The sequence below is a fragment of the Microcebus murinus genome, chromosome 9 (assembly GCF_040939455.1).
Source record: "Microcebus murinus isolate Inina chromosome 9, M.murinus_Inina_mat1.0, whole genome shotgun sequence".
In the NCBI taxonomy this organism is placed as follows: domain Eukaryota; kingdom Metazoa; phylum Chordata; class Mammalia; order Primates; family Cheirogaleidae; genus Microcebus; species Microcebus murinus.
The window spans coordinates 25,283,348-25,291,085 of record NC_134112.1 but is presented as its reverse complement, the minus strand read 5'-3'; positions in this window follow the sequence as shown (position 1 = coordinate 25,291,085).

Here is a 7,738-nt window from a genome sequence, read left to right as displayed (position 1 = left end):
TTCATATCATTCTAAGTCTAAAATGCGGAAATACTGTCCTCTTCCTTCTTCAACAAGATAAAAATCCCATTCACCTTCTCCAGTGCTCAGTTCAACTGCCACTTCCTCAGTCGATCTTGTCCTAATACCATCAGAAGGAACTCATTCCAGCTTGCTCCCATAAATATAAAATTAAAATAATATATTATTTTTGTGCCAGACACTTTGCTGAGCAAGAATTAACTCACTTAATCATCACCAGTATTATTCCATCTTATAGGGGCTTCTATAAGATTAAATAACTCATTTAGAACCTCGCAGCTAGGAAGTAGGGAATTCAAATCCAGATCCTCTGACTCCAGACCATGCCCTTTTTAGAGCATTCTGCCTGATGCTAGTAGTATACATAACTGTCTCTCCAACTAAACTGTAAGCTCTTTGAGATGTGGGGTGTGTCTCTGTAGCTCTGTATCCCCCACAATGTCCACGACTGCTGTGAATAATAGCTGCTCATATTCTTTAATGAATAAATAGAAAAGAGGTTGCTGAAGTTTGCCAACTCTAATATAGTGTTTTAACCTTCATACAGTTTTCTTATACTCCTCCTTTGTTTCCTACCACCTACCTCCCCAGGTCATTAGTACAGATCATGAAACTGCATATAATCCATAAAGAAGACGCTGAAGCTGTCACAGTGCTGAGACCCACGTTAGCTGAACTGTCCTGCGAAGTGAAGCTGTGAAAGTGCCACATGATAAGCAGCCTAACACAGGCTCCACACTTGAGAGTCAGCTAGAAATATGACAGTAGTTTGAGCTTGTTTCCCCACAACTGGCAACGGTTTTGTCTCAGCGGCAAGCATCCCAGCCCTCCAAGCATTACTGCCATAATATTTATTGAGCAATAACAATTGCTAGATGCAATTGAGAATGTTGAACTGGGCATCATCTTTACCCAGGAGACTTGTAATTTAAATTCTACAGGCCTACAGAAACATAAGGAGGAAAGAAGGCAATGGCCTTCTCTCCTCCATCCCTCACCCCCTAGATGTATTCAACAAACAATGTAATATTCCTCCAGCAAGTTCAAAGTACCCCTGAATACTGAACTAGGCACTCAGTGATGATGCATTAACTCGCTCAGGCTGAGAGGAAAGCATTTAGTGTCCTGGAGTAGTGACTTGCCATAGACTCTAGTGTCCCAAACAAGTTAGTACAGCCTTTAAATGTGATTGATGCACTAACTTACGATATAAGATCAAAGATGTAGCCAAGGTTACCCCAAGAAAAAATTGTAATAGAGCTGGAAATAGAAATTGCACCTCTCCTAAGAGCAGAAGGGTCTGCTCTTTGGTATGCACCTCCTTGGTCCCACTGGACTCCATCTCATTTACGATTTCAACTGATCTCTGTTAAACATCTAACTGGAAATGAGCCAATTAATGCATTACATTTTAAAGTTAATTTTTATTTTTATCGAAGTAATACATGTACATAATTTAAGAAATAAAACATGACAGAAAAGCAGTTCCCTAGTCCACACTTCCCCAATCCCTATTCTTGATTCCTTATGGTAACCAATTTTAGTTCTTTTAGCTATCTCTTTTGGTGTCTATATCCATATTCTAGATAATGTGCTTATACGGTTATTTCTTGATTTTTAAATTTTAAACATTATTTATTTACTTAATTCTATGGAAGATGAGTTATCTCTCATAACATATGCCCTCACACCCTAAAAACACACATATTTTCCCTTCTCCATCTTTCCAACATAATCATAACATACATTTAGGTTAACCACATAATTAAAGTTTACATAATTATGACTCTATAAATGTTGTTTACAGCTCCATCTGGAATATAATTACATTTCTTGTACAACTTTATTTCCCAAGAATTTATACTTGCCTCTATTTTTTTGTTATTGTTGCTTGATTTTCTATCTATCTACCATCAACTCATTCTCAAACTCTCCATTAGACTTAAAACTCCTCTCAATGTAGTCAAATGCCTCATGCAATTTATCAGTTTAATTTGTTGTTTTGAAGACTTCCCTATGAACGTCACTGTCCTTCTATTACAATCTGGACTAATTTTTTCTACGCTGTTGGATATCTACCGTTGTGCGGCTTCCCTTTGCCATCACCCTAGGAATTCCCTTTGCCTATCTTGTGTTAGATCCCTTGTCTTTTTGATACCATGACTTTCGCTTTATTTTATTCCTTCATTTCAAAATTTATTTTATTTTAAATTGACAAATAATAATTATACATATTCATGGGTACATAGTAATGTTTTGATATACACAATGTATGGTGATCAGGTCAGGATAATTAGCATATCCATCATCTCAAACACTCATCATTTCTTTGGGAACAATCTATTTCCTCTTTCTAGCTATTTGAAACTACATAATATAATATTGTTTAGGCTGAATCTATTTGGGGTTCCTTGAGCTTTCTGGAGCAGGATGTGCATCTCTCTCCCAAGACTTGAGAAGTTCTCTGCTGCTCTTTCATTAAATATTCTTTCTTCACCTTTTCCCTTCTCTTTTCCTTCTGGAATGCTCATAATATAAATAGATGTTTGCTTAATAGTGTCCCATAAATTCTGTAGGCTTTCTCCATTATTTTTTATTCATTTTTCTTTTTTTATGTCTGCCTGTATCATTTCAAAAAAAAAAAAAAACTGTCCTCAAGTTCAGAAATTCTTTCTTTTTCTTGATCTGGTCTGTTTCTGTTATTGAAGCTCTCAATTGTATTTCTTATTTCATTCATTGAATTCTTCAGCTGTGGGATTTCTGTTTGGTTCTTTTTTATGATATCTATCTCTTTGTTAAATTTCTCATTCAAATCATGAATTGTTTTCCCAATTTCATTAAATTGTCTATCTGTATTCTCTTATATATAACTGAGTTTCTGTAAGATTATTGTTTTGAATTCTTTTTTGGGCATTTTATATATTTCCTTGTAATTGGGAGTCTGTTACTGAAGAACTATTATTTTCCTTCAGAGGACATATTCCTTGCTTACTTATAGCTGATATGTCCTTACATTAATTTCTATGCATCTGATAGAGAAGTTGCCTCTCCAATTTATGGAGTAGGTTTTGTACGTCTTAGAATATTGGTTTGGTGCATTGGCTTTGGTTCTAGGAAGACATAACAGTGTAGTCTCCGTGTGTTTCTTCAGCTGTAATCCATACTAGTGGCATTTGGGAGATTCTTAGTGGCCTAGGCTGAGAGAGCTTGTGGTAATGGTGGTTCAGCTTTGCCGGAGGTAGGCTCTCCAGGCTGCTTTTCAGCTCAGGATCACAGGCATGCACACAGTGGATTAGACATCTTGGAGTCTGGCTTGCTGGGGTTGGAGCCACAGAGCTGTTACTCTGGCTGGGAGCATAAGCATGTGGTTGATCAACCAGGCTGGGGACATGCCCACCAGAGGCAGTCCACAGGGCTGTTTCTCAGGCATGGTATGCAGACATACAGCTGCTCAGCTGGCATGGGTACATGTCTGCTGGGGGCAACACACAGGATAATTTCTCAGGCCTGGGACACAGCTATACAACTGCTTGGTTGGCCTGGGGATATGTTTGCTGGGGGTGGCCCACAGGGCTGTTTCTCAGGGCCAGGATATGATCACGTGGCTTCTCAGCTGGCCTGGGTTGAATCTGGGGCTGTTTCTGCACCTCAGGATGCAGCTACACAGCTGCTCAGCTGGCCTCAGGGCTGTCTCCTGGGGGTGACCCTTGGGACTATTTCTCAAGTTCAGGACATGGGCACAGAACTGCTTGGCTGGCCTGGGGGCATATCTGCTAGAGATGGCCCACAGGGCTGCTTCTCAGGTCTTGGATGTGGTCACACAGCTGCTCAGCCAACCTGGGGGCATATTTGCCAGGGGTAGCCCACACGGCTGCTTCTCTGGCCTGGGAGGCAGGTGCACAGCTGCTCTGCCAGCCTGGAGACTTGCCAATCAGGGGCAGCCTGCAGAGCTGTTTCTTAGTCCCAGGACATGGGAGGCCAGCTGCTCAGTTGGCCTAGAGGCAGCTCATGAAGCTGTTTCTCAGGCTCCGATTACAGGCTCAGGGCTGTTAGTCCAGCCAGGGTCTTGTCTGCAGGGGGTGGGGCAACTCAGCACTGTTACTTAGGCTCTGTGTATAGGCATGTAGCTGCTTCACCGGCCCAGGAGCATGCCAGCTACTCAGAGGCTTGAGGGCCTCTCCTGCTGTGGGGAGGGCTTACAGCAGTTCGGCTGGCTCAAGGGTGAGATTACCCTGGCCAGGACTGCCAGACTATTCCTCTGGCTAGAAGTGAAGGCAGTGGGAGTTGGTTTCCCTGATATGGCATCCCAGCTGACCCTGGGCCCAGGCTCTACACTGCTGGGATTGGGGCATTCAGCCATCAAAGTTGGCTCAGAAGAATGAAGATGGAGCCCCAGTGCTCTAGAGGTGCAGTGGTTACTTGCCCCCAGAGTAGGGCACACTCCAGAGGTGGCTCTGGTCTCAAGATGGCACTGAGCTGTAGCAGCTTGGCTTACAGGGATTGGAGAGGTGGGAGAGCACACAGCTTGCGCTCCTAATCTGAGGCAATGCAGTTGTGTGAATTCCCAGCAGCTCTCCAACCTGGGAGACTATGGGATTCTCCTGTTGTAAGGAATGTAGGTGTTTGCTGTGGCAATGGGGGCTGGTCAGCGTCTTCTGCTTACCTTCCTTTGTGACTCCAGGTGGATCCTATCCTGGCGGGGGAGACAGGACTGCAGACTTGGTGCCTCCACACTACACTCCTGGACATCTGACCACCACAGGTGCGTCTCTACTCTCCCACTGCACGCCAGTGCTCTCTCCTTAACACACCAGTTAGATCTTAGCTATTTATTCATTACCTTGGTCCTTTTTTCTACTCAGAGTTTTTTCATTTCTCTGTGGCCCCAAGAACCGTCTCATCTTCACAACTCAGTTCTAGGAGATTTCTGGTGATGATCTTGGTGCCGTATATTTGTTTTGGGTTCTGGGTGGGGAGTGAAGTCGGCTTGTTTCCATGCCACCATTTCAGGACTGGAACTTACTCTTACTTGTTCATTTTAATGGAACATATATTTCCACACTTTCCTGAAAAGGGGTGCAAGGTAAGTAACTCTGTTGAAACCTTACATATCTGAAAACATGTTGACCTTCATGTTTTGATAGGTATAGAATTTTATTTTCGTAAGAATTTTCTCTCAGAATTTTTATAGTATTTCTTCATTGTTTTCTATTAATAGTTTTCATTATTTAATAAACTGAGAGCCAGTGTAGTCTGTGGAAGAACCAGGCCTCAATTCCACTTCTAATTCTAAGCCTGGGAATGTTCTTCTCCTATAATACCCAGCCTCTATATATTAAAGTATGGAGGAATAAAATGGAACTATTTCTAGCTGTATTCACAGCTTGATAAGGAACTCATTTGTAGACCTAAAACTTCAATCAAAGAAATAAAGTTTATATTGGTAAAATAATATATGTAGTTAAAATTGGGGGACAGGATGTCTCAAATCACAGGGCATAACTCCTCTTCTATTTCTACTCAATGTGTCAAACTGGTAGAATCCCCAAAAATTTCTTGGGACTCCAGAAATTGGGTGTTGGGCAACAATTCTCCATGGGTCTCTCATATTTATGCACATCTTCAATAAATAAGCATTAGTCAACTGTAAACAAAACAAGAAATTTGGGGACTGAGCTAGAATTAACCTCATTTCTGAGATTGTTGCATTAAGATTAAGGTAGAAAATAGACATGATACCTGTTAATAGAGAGCCATGAATTCCAAGTAGAGAATATGGGCTTCATTCCATAATGAGGAAATGCTTAATATTTCTAATCAAGGGAATGACAGCGTGAGGAAAATTATTCTGATAGCAATAATTTGAATATTTGATTATAAAATGATTTGGTGATGGTCAAAGAATGAAGTAAGAAAGATCAATTAGGAGACAATGTAAATATTCTAGACCAGAGGGATCAGGCATTCAAGTAATGGTGGTAGTGTTAATGCATCTGATTTGAAGGCAAAAAGCCTCTTACTAGCTATAACAGTTTAGCTTTCTGATGACAGTGTGTTTATCATACATCAGCCTCAGTAGCAGCTTCACAAAATAATTCCTTCATGTAATTTAGTTGATTTTTTTACATATTGTTCCCAATAACATGGATATAACTAACAATGCATCTTGTTTTAAAACAGACATGTTTAAGTAAAATTTATCTATTCTAACACAAACTCTTCAGTTGTGAGGGAGAGAACAGAAAAATTATCTTGATATGGTAAGATATGAATTTGAGAGTTCAGTGAAACAAAGTCAAAATTTTGGCTTATACTTTCAGTTTATAAACATGTTAATAAGGTTTTTTTATGTGATTAGAATAGGAGATGGGCATTGACACTGAGTATTCTATTACAAGGTTTTCTGAATCCGGAAGGGTCACAAGTTGCAGGAAATTGCAGCTAACTTTTTAGGTTAGTCAGAGCAGAAGAAATCATCTCATTATTTGTATTCTGTTTATGACTGGAAACTCATCTTCTCAAATATTTCCACGGTTTTCAGCAGGCAAGATAATTTAGGTTTGCCATCTCAGGGACTATTAAGAAGAATATTGGGTGGGCATTACTGGGTTCATGTGCTTGTTTACTTCTTTCACTTTTCTCTTTGCTGACCAAATGAAATAACCATCATGTGCATCTCTGCTGTCGTTACAGATTTATGAGAGAAACAAATGACTCCTTTGACAGATTTAAGAATGCAGAAACATTAAATAGATGATTTCCTTAAAACATAATTCCATTTCCTACTCCCAAATCCGATCTCTCTCAAACTCCCTTTCTTCTCTGGAACTACTAATCCCATTGAAGAAAAAACAGAATTTTTTTTTTTTAAGTTTCATCCACTCTGCTACTACTATATTCAATTCTTCAAACAAATTCATAATTGTATTCAATGTTCATCTTAAGGGTAAGGTAAATCTTATGGAAAATGTCAGTTCCCTAATGATAAATAATGGGGTATAAAAGCTCATGAGTGGCAAACTATGACCCTCAAAGTATGCCAGTTTTAACTCAGCTAGATATCAAGTAGTGAAAACTAATACCTGGACATTTTTTAGGATGGCATTCTCAAATAAAAGCTGGGAAGAGTTAAACTCACCAAGAAGACCCAAAGAAACATAGTTCAATGAGGTATTGAACAACTATTATGCTAAATTCATAGTATTAGTAAATCTTCACACGGTCTTGATCAGGTAGCACAATTAAGAAAGTCAATGATGGGTAAGGCAACCATTCAAGCTGCTAACAAAGCCAATCACCCTCAGTACTAGAATAAAGAAGATGAGAGAAACTGAAACGAAAAGAGGATTGTAGGATACTGTGAAAGGCTGTCCAGAAATTCCTATATGTCAACTCTGTGCACTATGACTTTGTACCATGTGGATGAACCTGGACCAGCCTAAAGATGATGACTGACACATGGCTATCACTCCACTAGACACAAAACACTCACTAGACATGTGTAGAGCCATTCTAGGCAATCTAGCTGATTTTGATGGGGGAAAAAAAACACCCATTCTGCCCACAAAACTGTGAGAAATAATAGATAGTATCATAATCTACAAAGTTTTGGGCAGTTTATTATGCAGCAAAAGCTAAGTAATCTATGAAGTGGAACCAGGATTGAAGTACTGCTGTTACAGCAACCTAAAATATGTAGCATTAGCTTTGGGATGAA